We start from the raw sequence: 17,116 nt of genomic DNA, 5'->3' as shown, positions 1-17,116 counted from the left end.
TATTGGTAAAATGTCTGATTGTTTGGCCTTGCTACAAAACTGATCTAAACATATAAAGTAATGATATATTATTTATTTTATTCCAGTTCCAAAATGTCTTACTGAAAGGCTAATCAAAAAAACAAACAGTGCAATTATAAGTTTCAGTTATACTCTAGTAATAACGGATTAACTTGGGAGGGGTCTGTTTTGCCCCAACACTATCTATCGCATGAAAACCTGATTTCTTTAAAATTTTTCAAATTAAAATGCCGACTGTTTCGGATTAATAAACACACCCTTACCTACAAATTATTTAGCAAAAAAAGTTACTCTGTCTTTACTTGAACTTTAGTTATAAATGCATCATTTTACTGCGCTATCCTTATATCAATATCCCCCAAACACATTTTCTCCCCTCCCTGGTTTGTGCGAAATCGAATCAGTCTGATTTTTGTCGACAAACGTTTTTTCGGCGATAGTCACTGTTCAGTAAACAAATATTGACGCTGGCTTCGTTAACGAGAAAAGTGAGGTTCCGTTTTGCCCCGGGGGTTCGTTTTGCCCCGCTTTCCCCTACATGCGCCCGTGCAGCTTTCGTGGCTAAGTTTGTGGCAGTTACTACAAAAGTAAATATAAATCAATATTATAAATATTTAAACCCTGTCCCCTTAATATAATTTGGCTTACGGAGAGCAGGTTGAATCCGTGTGAACATATTACCGCGCTATTATGACGTCATATTTTTTTTTAATTTAAATTTAGTTTCAATTGATTCTTAGCCGGGTAAATAACACCAGAAAGTTCCAATTGGCTATTTACCCGGCTTTCTTGGGTACACACACACCCATTGGTGACTTTATATCGATTTAACTATTAATTTTTGTTGTCCAGGTAAATAGAGTCTTTCCAAATTTAAAACTATGATAAATTGTTATGCTAATGAGCTGGATGACGTAGTTTTAAAATAGCAGTTTGTGTCATGACGTCACAAATTGCAGCTGGCAAAAACTAAACCTTTCTTGTTTAAAAATAAATGATATATAATGGTAATATTCCTATTATTATTGGCATTACACTGCGATGTTAGTCGATTAAATTGTAACTTAAAAGAAAGTAATTTAACTGAATCTATTGCTTCAGAAAAAAGAAATATTTTGTGTAATTTGAGTGTCAACCACAAACGTATTTTTTCAGATTAAATCTACCCTATGTGTACAAACTCTTTTAAATTGCTTTAATTGAGATATTTTATGGTTTTTATTATCGCTGTATAATTGCACACATTTTTTCATAAATTGTTCTATTTTGTTGTAAGTTGTACTGAAATTATTTTGCTTTCCTAGTATCATTTACTTCTTGTACTAATATCATATATTTATAATGGTTTTTGCAAATTTCTTCAATTATAATGTTTTCCTTATTCTTGTTATGGCTGGTCACTGAGTAGTTTGGTGGAAAAGGTTGTTGGATGCTGTGTTTAAAAAAAAGGAACAGAATGCAGATGTATTTAGTTATTTTATGTAGCCATCCTAAAGGCGTATTATATTGGCCGAAAATTTATTTTCGGGACATATCTTGTTTTTCCTCGCATTCTTTTTTTTTTGGTAACAATAGTGTGACGTCATCGTTTTAGTTTATAAAAGCTATCTTCTCCTATCTAGCGGCAGAAAAACTTTAACACAGAATGCTTTCATATTACTTCCTTTATTCAGCTCGCGTCGCGACAAGGCGGCTGCTGGCATCCTGCTGCGCTTTATTGTCCGGCGCGTGCAACGTTCATTGTGCGAAGTGGCTTGTCTTAGTTAAACTCGAGGCATTCAACTTGCCTTTTAGAAAGAGGCTTCTCTTGGTAAAAAAACTAATTGCTCTTACAACACAACATATTTTACCACCGCAAATTTAAATGCGAATCCTTGAGGCAGTGTACCCCTCTCTGTTAGCACCTGTTGTAATTGTTGCACCATTCAAACATATCAACACCAGGCCTAAACAAATATAATTATACAAGGGCCGCAACAACAAAATGCTCTACTTTAATGCATTTTTAGCGACGACGTTACAAAGCTACGTCATTGCATGGCGTCATACAAATATAAATATTAAAAACACTGTGTTTATTGGATTTAAATTTGCAAAACTTTTAATATAAAAGGTGGCTTATTAGGCACATAAACCTGTTTTGTAAATTGCTCTAAACTGCAGATTTAAAGTCTGTTTTAACAGTGATTGCTCGGACCAAGGCATGGCAAAAATTTACCCAGAAAAAGTGGAAAAAGTGTAGCAAACCGTAGACGTTACGTCATTTAAAGAGAATAATAATATTAAATGTGGCTTTATTAAAAGTCAGTTAGTCACTGAAGATGATACAAGTTCGTATCCAAACTTTTTAATCAAGATGCTGTCGATCTACTCGACCTTTTTGGCTTTGAAATTTATTATCAAGCTACATTACAGATCCTTGCATAGTGTAGGCTACCCAAATAATAATATTTGCCTAAACATGTTAGCTGGCCAAAATATAAAAACATGGCCGTACGCATTATGTGCGTAAATTCTATTTATTAAATATATGTTTCGATCATTCCCCAAATACGCCATATTTGAACCCCTTTCGTATTAAAGCCATAAAATAAGTGGAGAAATTTTCGGCCCATATCTGGTTTTGCTTGCAGAAACAAGTTAAGGAAAATAAAACAAACAAAATATAAAATATAAAATTTACAATACAAAATAAAAAATATTAAGTATTAACAAAAAAATATAATAAAAAAAATAAATAATTTTTTTATTTAAATACGCTAAGCCCTGAAAATATACCCCCAAAATATACAACAACCGCACCCCCTTCTAGTTAGTACTTTTATTTTATTGGGACTGAGCACAAAAAAGCATTTTTTTGTTTTAATTTCAGCAGGAAAGCTAAAAGTCATTTATTTAGATTTGAAAATGCACACAATAACTACAAACACAACACTTTTCGCAATAATTATCAAAAATATTGTTGACGTTTTCCTGACAATATTCAAGTAGGTGCCCTTTGCCATTAATGTTTTCATTTTTTAATTATGTTGAACTGAGCCCCAAACTTAATATATTTTCTTTGTAATTTTTTTAGCAAAGTCACCAATAGAACAATATTTTAGCAACATTATCATCTACTTTTTTTAGGAAATTATAGGATAATATGTACTTAAGCACCTTGAAAATAATTTTACACTTGTGTTTTAAAGATACCCTTTATAGCAGTGACTCTTAACCTTTGTTAATTGCCGAGTCCGACAAATTACCAAATCTTTCGTTGAACCCCAAGTTTTCGCTCAGTCACCGAAATAAATATCCGTCACATTTAAAATATATTTCTGTATCAAATAGACTTCTGTTGTTGATTTATGATAGAACAATATTTTTTTGGGTGACCAGTTGTTAGAATTGAGGCTTTAACACAGTGGGTCTATAACGTTTGTGGCACACTAAAAAAATCACGACACACTTTCTATAAAAACAATTTTATAACTTGACAATTTCCCTTCATACATGGCAAAGCAATAGGCAAATGTCTTAATGTTATCAGTTTTCTAATATATAGTGTGTCCAGCTACCAACCCCACCATGCCACTGAGCACCAACAAGTAATATTTCCAATGTTATCTTTTTATTTCTTTGTGAACATTTGCTTTAAATGAACATGTATTTTGTTAAATATTCCACAAACACTCAAATTACATGAAATATTTCATTTGGTGTTCTTGTATATTTGGACAGTGGATACCAACTTGTGTATTGTTTTACTGGTTAGTTTAGCGGACATATTAGGTTGCAACAGTTCTAACACAGTTCTAACAGTTATTGTAGTGTTAAAGTGGATCTGAAGCCTCCGGGCAATTTAGTCACATAATATCGATGTGTTCATTGCATTGTTGTGGTCGCTTAGAGTGGAGAAGTTATTTGGATGAATTGTTTGTAGGATTGCATAATAGCCGTTAAATATGATGTATGACCCTTGGCCCAGTTTTGAAAAGAGGCAGGCTGGATGATTTGCATTTGTCAGTCCACACTTTGCCGATCCCTGCTTTATAAAACTGCAGTCTCTTTTCTGTCATCTCTTAAATCCAGTTTGAAATGTGATATTAACATTGTATGTTGACTCAGATTTAAACTTTTTCTGTGTTTGTTTTATTTAAACTTTTGTTCAGCTCATCAACCCATTACAAGGCCTCAATTTGTCGGCTAGGGTTCAAGTAGGGTTCGTTCGGATATTAGGAGCTTTTAGTATTTGAATAACGGATATATCTGGATATTTGTACTTTAACCTACCGGTTAATCGCATAATAAAATCTGCAATCTAAAAATAGAAAACATTTGCCCACAGCAAATTTGGCGAAAACGAGCTGAAAGGTGTAAAAGCGAACCAAAAACGTTAATTATGTTATCAGGTTAACCGGTAAAAATGGGATAATCCACTACTGCTGTTTATTCATGTATTTGGAGAATCAAAATTTCTTTAAATGGTTTCCCCGCGGTAGTTTGTTTGTAATTTGCATATAAGCAAGTGGAAAGGTTTGTGTCTATCGCCGTGGTAAAATTTTCCAAATGTCAAATGAATTGTTCTTGTTGTTAGTTTTCAATTGTTCTATGTAGAGGTGTCTTTTAAAAGTTGTTGTAACGCAGACGTTCGGGAAAAGAAGTGATTAATTAAATTATAAAGCAATGAAAGACACACACACATATGTGTTTAATCACAACTGTGATCTAGCCTCATCGGAAGCTGCTGACCAACGATTACGGCTCTAAGCCTGTATAGCTCAGTGGGTAGAGCGACGGTCCCAGTATAACCGAGGTCGTGAGTGGCTTTTGGTGTATTAAAATACAAAGCTTTAAAAGAGGTGTATTGCAAAAGACCTTATTATTTCATTCATGTACTGTATACTAGGTTTCAAATGCTGCTTAATGTTGTTGGTAATTGTCATCATAGCTGCGTTTCTTTATTTTGTGTTAATCAGTAAAACTGTGACTTCGCAGAAATCTGTTCGTTGTGCAGGGCTTAAAGTTCAGTTTGTTTGAAATATTATCTGTTTTTTAAGTGTTGAGTTTCAGTTGAAGCTCTCCACTTTAGTCGAGTTTTTTTATTCTCAGATGCAACTTTGCGGGCGAACCAGAAAAAAGAGGCCAACATCAAAATCAAATATCAAGAAACAATCTTGGTTAAACTCCTGGTCATTAACAGGAAGAATGTCGAAGAAGAAGGTTTTAACGCAATGTTGCTCCATAGAGGCAATGAGAAAAATGTTACCTTTTTTGAGGTGGATGAATTCTGTCAGGCTGCAAAAGAAAATGCAATCAAAGAAGCCGAATCCAAGTTCAGCGACCAGGCAGCGAAAATTCATTTCATTGCCAAGTATGGCAACTTTATAGTTATTATTGGTGGAGCTGGTTATGGCAAAACCACCTTAGGGTTACAAATTCTGCAATATGGGTGTGATAATCAACCTGCATCTGGCTACATCTTCTATGTAAACCTGCCATCGTTAGACAACAGCAAAGAAATGAGTGTTTTTGAGTTCCTCATAAAGCTATTCAACTCAAACTGGAAATATCATTTGGAAACAGATAATAAAATTCTGGAAAGAATCTCCAAATCCAATAATGTGTTGATCATCATGGATTCAATGGATGAAACAGGTTTCAATCTTTCAATGAAAGCACCAGTCATTGGTTTGTACGAAAGAGCAAAACCAGAAGTCATTCTCCAAAACCTTTTGCGGTTTGACATTCTTGGCAATGCTTTCAAGTATCTTATTACACGACCGGAAGCATATCTCCAGTTGAACCCAGATTGCAAGTCACACTTCCCACTTGAGGTACTTGGTCTCGGCGAAAACTCACAGGATTTGCTTTTCAGTGACGTTTGCCAAAGTCAGGAGAAATACGAAAAAGTGAAAGAGGTTCTCAACCAAAACCCAGCAGCCAATGCATTAAGCTTCATCCCATTATTTGCCAAAGCAATTCCAAAATACATTCTAAAGCATGGATTGGATGGTGGTGCATTTACTACTACTGATGTGTTCACATCTTTTCTGAACGACTACATTCGCTCTGTTAACTTCAAGAATCACCCAAGTGTCCTCCGCAAGCTCTCTGATTTAGCTTTGTATGGAATGCTTAAGAAGAAAGTCACCTTTGAAGCACAAGATTTCACCAACGTTGGTCTTGAAACAAATGGTTTAGGGGATTTTCTCAAAGTTCAAGGTCGGTCCAGGGATATCAGTCTTAAAATTTTGGAAGGAGACAGAACAATTTTGTTCAATCACAAGCTCCTGCAAGAGTTCTTTGCAGCACTCAAGATTATGTTTGACACCCCCATGGAACGGTTTAAAGAGCTACTGAAAAACTTGAAAAGTGTCGATTGGGAAATGGTTCTTCAATTTCTCTTCGGTCTGCTCAATCCGAAACTCCAAAGCAAGCTAAACGCGCTGTTTCCAATCTCTTCAGCTGATATTTTCACCAAGAGAGGCTTGCTCAAGGATCTGCTTGTTTCCATGACCAAAGATTTCGCCAAAACATCTGTGAAGGATTTCCCAGTTTCAATCGCTTCTTTTTTTGAATTTGGTGTTGAGGCTCGTGTAAAATACAGTAAGTTCAAAGTTCGTCCAGACGACAAGAGGTTGTTCACGCTGTGCAGTCTCGCCTACGAGTCTATGCTTGATGACATCACAAGATCAGTGGTGGAAGTTTTCCCGGACATGGTTTTGCTTTCGCGCACGATTCTTCCCAACCACGTGGCAAGTCTCTGTCACGTGCTTCGCGCCACCAACAAACCAATCACCATCAACGTTGGAGCTTTCGGGGAACGAGCCAAGTTCATCGGGGATGGATTGAAGATGCTGATCGAGACCGTTGCTGAAACACAACACACGGTTGGTTATTTAATAAATATATAAAGTATATAATATTGTATTTTGTCGGTCATATGTTAGTTACACTGCTTAAATTTTTGATGTATTTTGCTTTTCAGTGCTAGATAAAGCTACTTAAATATAATATAATTTTAATTATTATTTAGTTTTATTCAAGTTTATCCTGGCTTGACGCTTTATTGTAAAGGTTGGTGGTTCGGACCCCCCCCCCCTTTTTTTGTAAGTGACATTTTCGTTTTTTGTACGTTTTTGTCACTCATCGTTCTAAGCGGCAATGTTTTTAATGTAATTTGGTCACGCGTCTTAAGCTAATGCGAAATTAAAATCAAGCGCAAAACGCCGTTTTTCTTTTCTTGTTCGGTCAACCGTAAACGCTAGATAGTTTTTTTCTTTTGCCTTTTGTTGTTCGTTCGGGTTGGCTGATTAGCAAGTGTGTGTTCGACAATCAGCAACAATAAATCAAGCTGTCTCCGCCTTTTTCTCGCTAAAAACGTCGAGTTAGCCGGTGCTGATGTTTCCTGCTGTTTGCTGTCCGCGTTAATATCAGATGTCGGTGTAAGACAGGGGTTGGCAACCTACGGCCTGGGGGCCGGATCCGCCCACCACCTCTCAATACTTTTTGGCCACTTAACTAGTAAGTGCCAAAATATTTTCTCGCTTAGCGCGAATGATCTTTCTGCGTCCGGTTTGTTTGCCTTTTGACGATGTCTTTCAAATAGATCAGCGCTTCCTTACCGTTGCGCCATGGAAGGCATAAGACGTCATTACGATCGCTATTTTATGACGTCATATCCGTCGCTATATTATAACGTCATTAACGTCAGAGATGAAAATTCGTAACCCTCCCCCATTTTGGATTTCTGGATACGCCCCTGATTTGACGATATTTTATTTCGATTGGAAAAAAAAGTGAAAATTTGTTGACCAGTGTAATAATCAAGTCATTTTGGTGCAAAACAAAAATAAATCCGGCCTGCAAACGTAAACCTTACAGTTATCCGGCCAGGGATCACAAGCTTTAACAATTATCCGTCCCCTTAACAAATTATCCGGCCAAAAAAAAAAAAAAAAAAAAAAAAAAATTCGTTCGAAAAATCGTTTGCTAACCCCTGTCCTATACAACTACAAAGTATGCGTGTTTGATTGAATTGGGGAGGTGGCGGCTGTAGGTTAAATGGCGTATAATGGTGGACTATGGTGCGATGGCAAGACAAATATTAAATCCGCGAAGGTGATTATTTAATAGGGTACGATAGTTTGTGTTGCATTACTGTAAGGGGGGAGGGGGGTCATTAATCAGGTCCAGGGACGTATCCAGAAATCCAAAAAGGAGGTCCCGATTTTTCAACTTAGGTAATTTCCCGTTTTTTTGTCTGACGGTAATGACGTCATAAAATAGCGATTGTAATGACGTCATAAGTAATATCAGAAACAGCCAATTAACGTCCAGCAAAACCAAACTTTTAGACGCAAAACGCACACATGCGTCGTCGACAATCCTACCAGGTGCCAGCTGCGAAACCGCTTAGTGTGCAATCGTTAACTGCAGGAGAAAAACTAAACCAAGATCGTGAAATATATGTGATTGATTATTTGGTAAATCTATGTACGGGACTACGATAAATTACAAGCACGTCTTTCGCCACCTGCAATACTAAACGGAGATCGTTTCTCCCCCGTGTTATTTGATTCTACTTCAATAGTTAATCTGTTTGAAAGTGTTTAACCTTTTTAATTGAGGGCACACCTGGCGAGCGAAGCGAGCTCGATTTTTTTGGTGGGGATAACGGCATTTCTTTTCAATTTCTTACAAGTTTTTATTACATTGCCGAAAATAAAAATAATAAAAACTTTAAAAAATAAATGTCCAATGTTTGAACACGTTTTCCGTTTGTCCGCGACGCACTTGAAAGCCTTCCACGGGGCAACGGTGGTAAAGCGATGATGAAATTCTAAAGACAGCATTAAAACGTAAAAAAACAGACGTAGAAAGAACATTCGCGCGAAGCGCGAACATTTTTCGCCCTTGGTTAAAATACTCAAAAAGTATTTAAAATGGACTCGTGTACAGTTTGTCGAAGAGGCAGCGGGACCAATGAATTACAGAGACCGCTTGATTGATTGTTATTAATTGTCGGATACGCCACTGATCAGGTTGTTTAATATCTAGATGAGTTTAGCACACCTAGGAAGTCTAATCTATCAATTGACCATATTTCAGATTCGCAAGTTCCACGTAGATGAGGCCACCACCAGCATTGCAATTCTAGCACCGATGGTTCCACAGATGCAAGAATTGACGATCATCGACAGCAACCTTTCTGTCGACGACATCAAACTTATCTGCGAAAACTTGCAAAGGAAAACACAACCGGTACTAATACATATATCACACATAATAATTGAATTTATAAGCTGTGTGTGTTATGACAGAGCATGAATTATTTGAGAGTAAATAATTTCTTTCTAAAGTAATAAAAAAAAACACAAAAGTATTAACATGGTAAACACCAAGCCATTCACTATTAGATTAGATGCAGGTCAATGTTGATATGTGAAACCTGTAATTCCAGTTACGTCACTTGCTTAATATGACGTAACATACAGTCACCCCACACAAAAAAAAAAACTCACGGGAACTGGTACAATTTCATCTACTTTGTTGCATGTAGATTGAGCTTCTAGATTTGAGCTTCAACAATCTGGATGAAGCTGGGGTGAAGCTGCTATCCGGGTGCATCCCCTACATCGAGAGGCTTGTTCTCATGGAATGCGGACTCACATCCGACCATCTCCTGGTGTTGGCGAGCAGCATCGAACAACGACAACATCCCGTGAGTTTTAACAAAATGTAGTAATATTGTGTGATCTTATCGACACCCATCTATACAAGTGAAACACACAATAAGACTTACTAAGCAACACTATAGAAAGCAGAATTATCTGTAACAGCATTATTTTACGACTAACAATATAATAAAACCAAATACAGTAATATCTGTGACGAAATGAAAACTGAACCTGTTGGAAAAGTCACAAATTATTCGGATTTAGATCTGAAGGCCAAAATCACATGTCAAACTCTAGGACGAGGGTTGATCACTGTTTTAGGCACCCTCGCGTTTTGGCACCGGACTGTTTGCCTCTGTGTGGGTTTAGATTTTGGCTTAGGGTTGGAATTATTGCTGAAGTTAGTGTAGTACCACTAATACTTTTCGTACTGTGACGTAACATACAGTCACCCCAGACAACCAACTGGTACAACTTCATCTACTTTGTTGCATGTAGATTGAGTATCTTAACTTGAGCGGCAACAATCTGGATGAAGCTGGGGTGAAGCTGCTATCCGGGTGCATCCCCTACATCGAGAGGCTCACTATTGGGCGATGCGGACTCACATCCGACCATCTCCTGGAGTTGGCGAGCAGCATCAAACAACGACAACATCCCGTGAGTTCACAAAGCACTGAGGCTTCGAACCTCTTGATTGCCCAACCTGACATTTCCATGCAATGGTAGTCCTCTGTCAGACCAGGGACGAATATACTGGTAAAGGTCCCTGGGGCTGAGGATAGTTAATCACCCTAATACTCAATTTACAGTTTTATATTTTTATTCAAATGTCGTTGAACGACGCAGCATCGTGTTTATTTTATACAAATCCACATTTTGTTTACAATTCAGTATTTTTTAAATATTTTTCAATATTTGTTCTATTATTTTTTCTTGGTTAAAATGCTTTGGCCCCTGTTTGGGACTTTCAACAACACAAGCCATTAACAAGGATTTGAGCAACAAATTAAAAAGTGAAAGAATACCAGAAATTAATATTGTTGCTCTTTGTTTATTTCTGTTGTCTAAACCTCCTTGTGTTTATGCAGGTGGATTTGTTGCCCCTTGTTTATTTCTGTTGTCTAAACCTCCTTGTGTTTATGCAGGTGGATTTGTTGCTCCTTGTTTATTTCTGTTGTCTAAACCTCCTTGTGTTTATGCAGATGGATTACTTGAACCTGAATAAAAACAAGATCGGGTCACGTGGTGCTGGTTGCCTGGCAACAATTGCGCACAAAGTGAACAAGCTGTGGTTGGGAGATTGTGGAATCGATGAAGTTGGAGAACTGAGTGAAGCAATCGCACGCAGGAAGCATTCAGTAAGTTGCCTCATCTAAACTCGATCGTGGTTCCTAGGGCGCGTGCACAAGAGGTATATGTATATATATATATATATTTAGAATTAATATTATTCATTATTGTGTGTAAATATGACGCAAGGAATTCCCGCAAAACGTGGCTAATCATCAGGGCTGGATAAAAGTTGATCGCCACCAAAACTAATTTAAACTTTATATTCATTTAATCATTCCCTGAAAAACCATAATGTTGAATTCAAAATTACAAAAATTTAATCAAATTATTAAAAAATATTATTTTAGCTTTTTATTGAAGTCCAACAAATGCCTTTTCAGCAGCGTTGATGAAATGTCTGGATTAAGCTTGTTTGCATTTCAATCGCAACCTGGGATTACATAAGAAAAGAAAAACAAGAAGTGTATAAATATAAATGAGTGGAATTATGAAACGGCTGTCGTTATTCTTTTTATTGCGATAAATATTTCGTTTCTGTTAGTTTTTTTTTATATATTCTTCCTCATACAGCGGTGAACACAATTAGTGGCGAAATACACCGACATTTTGTCAATTAATATAACTTAATGTGCAGGAAGTGTAAGCCGTCCTATACTATTATTCCCAGTATTAAAGTCTAAAACTAACGAATCCCAGCCAATACGTGGGTGGTATGAGTGCCTTTTTTTATATAAACCAATTTAATATTGCAATTTCAGCCACATTTGTGATAATCGCAGTGATTTTACCTTTAGGTTATTAACAACTCATGGTAGCTAAACTTTTTAGGGCTAAAGCAAATTTTAACCTGAAAAATTATCTTTTTCCATTTGTTTTACTTGTTTGACCATAGCAATGACGTCATTTGGTATATTCTTATCGGATAAAATGTAAAGTGTCTAGATTTCAAACAAGCTATGATGAGTATATATTGGTTGTCAACATTAAGCGTAAGTTTGTTGTTCACCTCAAGTTGTAATTGTTCGCAGATGGATTTTCTTAATGTGACCAACAATCCAATCGGCGACCGCGGGGCCAGTGCGTTGGCAAGATGCCGGGGAAAGATTGGATTGTTGTACACTAGCAACTGCAACTTCACATCAGCTGGAGAACAAGAGTTGGAATCGGCCAAACGACGCCACCAAGTGAGAACTTGCTTCAACTAATCGCTGTTTGCATATTGCTGATAGTTGGACAACCGGCTGATGGTCGCTTTATGATAGAAACAACAAAATCGATATTGTTCCTCGATAATTTTAGTAGAGCCTGGTTTTACTAAGAATCATGTTTCGCCACTAGGAGTCATCCGTGAGCGTTCGTATATCTGGAAAAATGAGTGAAACTAAAATGTATTTTGGATTCGAATTTGAGAAACACAACGATTTTAACATTAACATTAACCAACGAACGATTTCATAAGTTCCTGCGAAACACATGGTTTTAAATGACGCGATTTGTTTTAAAAACGTTTCCGAACAGTTTTAACCGTCCGTAAGTCCAGAAGTAAACATTTTAAATCACCTACACAGGAATAATAGGTAATAGTAGTTTGCAATAATAATTTAGTGCTTCATGTTTTTTAATATTTTGTTTACAGGTAAAACCCCCCCAAAAAAATTACACAAATACTTTTCATCGACGCGTAATACCCGAAAATTAATATATTTTTTCTCCTAGAAAAATCGACCAATCAAAAAAAAATCAAATTGTCACGTGATGTGAAGCAACGATGCGTGACCAAGAAGTTTCATCGCAAAGTTGGAATTGTTCAAATTGAAGCAACTTTTTATACAAAGTGTTTCCTCCAGATTATAACTGCTGGTGTGGAATCGTTCTGGCGTGACCTAATCACCGTCACGCTTGAATGACAACTAAAGGGCCTTTGTATTCTGATCCCTGCATTTTTGTTAGGGGATTCCTCGAAAAATCGACCAATCAAAAAACGATTAAATTGTCACGTGATGTGAAGCAATGATGCGTGACCAAGGAAGTTTATTGAAAGTTGGAATTGTTCAAATTGAAGCGACTTTTAGAAGTGATCCCTGCATTATTACTGGAAGTAACATTTTTTTTGCTCATAAATATTGTTATAAATATTGTATAAATTATTTTACAGATTTGCACTTTTAAGCGCAAGTATTTTTAAATCTTAATTTCTTTCTAAGTTTCACATTTTGTGTTTTGTTTTAGATTTGATTTTGTTTGACAGAATTCCCCCAGTTTGCTTTAATCGGTTGTTGAATTGCAAGCTTTGCCTTTTGTTTTTATATTTTCTTGTTTTTTTGCAATTGAATTTATTCTTGTGCGATTCACTGTGACTTTGTGTGATTGACATTTCCACTGTATTTATCCAGAAATAAAGAACATGATTTAATTTGTAAGTAATATCGGTGCATTGTTCGTGTTTTTTAAGCTTAAACTCCTGTTAAGTGATCGAATCGTAACTATCAAACATTTTTTTATTTCTTAGAGTTTTTCTCCAACTGCTGTCAGCTTATAACATATCTTGTTGTTGTTCTAAGTTTGTTTATTGCCTATATATTTACCCCCACTGTCGAGTTTCTCACAGCTTTGCAAGAGTCTACAGACTTCTTTACCGAACATCCATAAGTAACATTAGTTTGTAGAGACAATTAACAAATTACCAATTAAAAGTTACAAGCAACCGACCAGTACCTCGGTTAAGCCACAGCAGTTGGTTATTTCTCTTGATGAAATATCAACTATTTGCTTCGATCAGTTGTTTAATGCGAGGCTCAAACTTGCCTGTTTTTTCTTGCTTTTATTTGAATAAATTTCTTCGTGCTTCATTCTATCTGGATTTTCTGCAAGTGTATTTGTGGTAATTAATATTTCATATTGATGAAGAGATTTGCAAATGTTAGTTTTAATTTTTTAATTAGTCTTCCTCGGGGAATTAACACTTGTAGCAGCTATGTAAGACACACCAGCATCGATAAGCAAACAAACCTAATTAAATCTTGACCCGACACTTAACGGCTTGGCTTGGGACGCCCAGGCGAGTAGCAGCTCAGTATATAACAAACCAGTGAAAGACGCTCGCCTTAATTCTCCTGCAGCGCCGTTTCTATTAAGGAAGGGTTTCCACCAAATTTAAAGCCTAAAAGTTACACAAATAAACACCAACTATGATAAGCCAAGAATACGTTGGTGTTTGTACAAGCAAGTAATTGTAAAACGTTGCCATCAAAATGACGGATAAGTAATAAGCAGGGCGTATTGGCGCACTAGAAGCGGCATCAGACAAACAACTACGATTCCAGACACCGATCCAAACTACGTCACAGCACTTGTATTTGCGTCGCTCAGAAGTTCTACACCTGGTGGGGATTCCCCAATAGGGGGATTTTGATTTTTTAGTGGTTTTCATGTTTTAAGAGATCGTCAATGGTGTAAGTATAGTATATTAAAACAGCAGTAGCGACACTAGTGGAAGTCACGTGATTTCACGCTTGACCGGGGCGAGTCACTTTTAGAAATAATGGCTGGCGGAGATACGAAAACTTGTATTCTTCGACGATAAAGGACATATGGTATAAATTGATTACTTATATTTAGTGAATATACCACTATAGACACCTAATAAATGTTTTTTGTTATAGTATGTTATAAAATATTTTTTTAATGTCGAATAATGGGTCAGTTGAGATGACCGCTCAGTCAGCCACCTTATACAACACTTAATGTCAGAAATAACCGTTTATTAAAAAACTTGAAACAAGCTTGAAGTGAATGTGTTAAGGTTACTTTATATAACATACCAAGGCATAGTACTTTATTGTAATACATGATCTAAAAGTATTACCAAAAATGTTTTAATGGGTCTTTTTTATTTTAAATATTGTTTTTGTATATTGAGAAATAACAATGTTTGTTTAATGGCTTGTTAAGGCATTCCCAAATGATTATTTTCAAATGCATGCCAAACAATATGGAAAGTATTGTGTATTAGGACTGTATGTTTATTACTCTATAAACAATTTTTTGCAAATATATGCAGGCAGCCTTATAAATATTCAATATATATGGTAATTAATAACTGTGTTCCTGGTTGCAATTGGTCAAGAAAAACAGCAAAATGGAGAAAACTTACACCCGTTCTATTTTTGCCATATGACGCTGGCCGCTAAAAAACATGCCCATACGCAAAATATTAAAAAGTTTATATGTCACGATTTGGCGTAACATTGTGGAGGCTTGAAATTATTTCCAAACCCCAACAATATCCTGGATCCGCCAATGCAATGCACAACCAGAGAAACTTTCCATCGTAGCCCAGTTTAAGAACGTCGGCTCCAATGGTTGCTGGCACAATATAACATTCCGTCACTTATTACTTTTACGTTACAGCGCCCTCCCAACCCTTGATCCACAACACAATAGTCCTTTTTAAACAGCTCAAGTGTGAACAAGGCGCTATGCATTTGTATTGACGCTAACCACGCCTGGAGTTATTCTACCTTGCACTTAGGTATCTCACAAACAGCCGCGGTTCTATGGATTTGTTTGGGTGGCCATGAATTTTTTTTCAGACGTTACGTCACCAAGTTACGTCACGGCGTGACGTTACTAAGTTACGTATAAACGTGACGTCACAAAGTTGCATCATACCGAGGCGCCATTGGGAAGTTACGACATAGTTCGTATTTTGCTAAAGTCTTACGTTGGAGACATGTGGCTTTCGATAGAAAAGCTGCTTTACAAATATGTTGTCGATTCGCGCAAAGCGACAAAATGCTTTTATATCGTTTAAGTTGCCAGAACTTTGTCTAGATGGCGCGATTAGACGTATGACACCTGTTTGGCTAAAACCTTTTGAATAAAAAGTATTAAGATCTACCAGAATACTATTAAGCCTACAGATTATTTTTTTTGTATTTACTTAGTTAAAATAGACAAAAAAGTCATTTTGGTGGGAACATGGCCACGCCCCCCTCAATGGTTTCGCCCCTGTTTACAAAATGCTGCGTAAATGCAAGACGCGCATTACACGAATGCAACAATCCAGTCTTGTTTCAAAATGACATTTACTTTATATCATTGACTTCAAAAAGACGCAATTCCGATTTAAAATACGACCAACCCAAACCTGTCGTGCATTAAATGTCAGACAAACCCTTTTTCGCTCTGTATAAAAACAAACTATAAAATCGTCTGTAACTTCATGCGTCCAACAGTAGTCGCATTTGTAATTAAATTTTGCGATAAACTGAAATATTTTAGTGTTTTCTGAAATCGTCTTTATGTATGACTACTTTGGTTTGAATTGGCCTTTGTGAATAACAGGAAAATAAAATAGGCGGAAATACAGCTGGGGACATGGCCACGCCCCCTTGGATACGCCCATGTTTGTCGGTTAGGCCGAAGCGGTTCCGCTTCAATTTAAAGACGAGCGTTGGTTCCGTTAAACTTAAACAAAGCAGGACAGAGAGCTCGTTTATTTTATTGGAAACTTAATATGGCCGCCATTATTCACTTGCTCGCGTGAGACAAGTTGCCAACGAAACGAGAAAGAAGGTTTGTGAGCGAACAAAGGACGCGAGAGTCTGCATCGCAAGGTTGTCTGTGTGACCCTTCGTACTTCGCCCAACATTTAGCACTTGTTGTTAAACCATTAGCGACTAGAAGTTTGTGAGTTTGATGGAAACCTTAAAATTTTGTTTAGAAAACAAGAATTAAGTTCGGTTCGAAATATTCTAAATTAATGCATTTTGATTAGTTTTAATCGGTTCTTAAATAAAGAGCAGTCGTTATGTTTGCCTTTCTGAAGGTTTTGTAAACTAAATTTGTTTACTATTTTCTTTGTAAAGTAACATGTCAGAAAATCACGTTAAAACTTGTATCATTTCATCAGTTTTTAAGCCGGTTTTGGCGCAAATTTTCATGGTGGACTTATTTTATGACGTCATTAATAACCGTTACTACTTGATAACAGAGAAGACTAGCGAATAATTAAACAATAATTCCGTTTTGCCTTGGCTTTGTTTATTGTATCTTTGCTATCTTACTTTACAATTAACAAACCAAGCCTTGTTGGAACAGCTTTGTGTAAAGTTAAACTTGTGGATTTATTT

The sequence above is a fragment of the Ascidiella aspersa genome, chromosome 8 (genome assembly GCF_963924565.1).
Source record: "Ascidiella aspersa chromosome 8, kaAscAspe10.2, whole genome shotgun sequence".
In the NCBI taxonomy this organism is placed as follows: Eukaryota; Metazoa; Chordata; class Ascidiacea; order Phlebobranchia; family Ascidiidae; genus Ascidiella; species Ascidiella aspersa.
The sequence above is the reverse complement of the archived record's forward strand: the minus strand, read 5'-3'. Positions refer to the sequence as shown.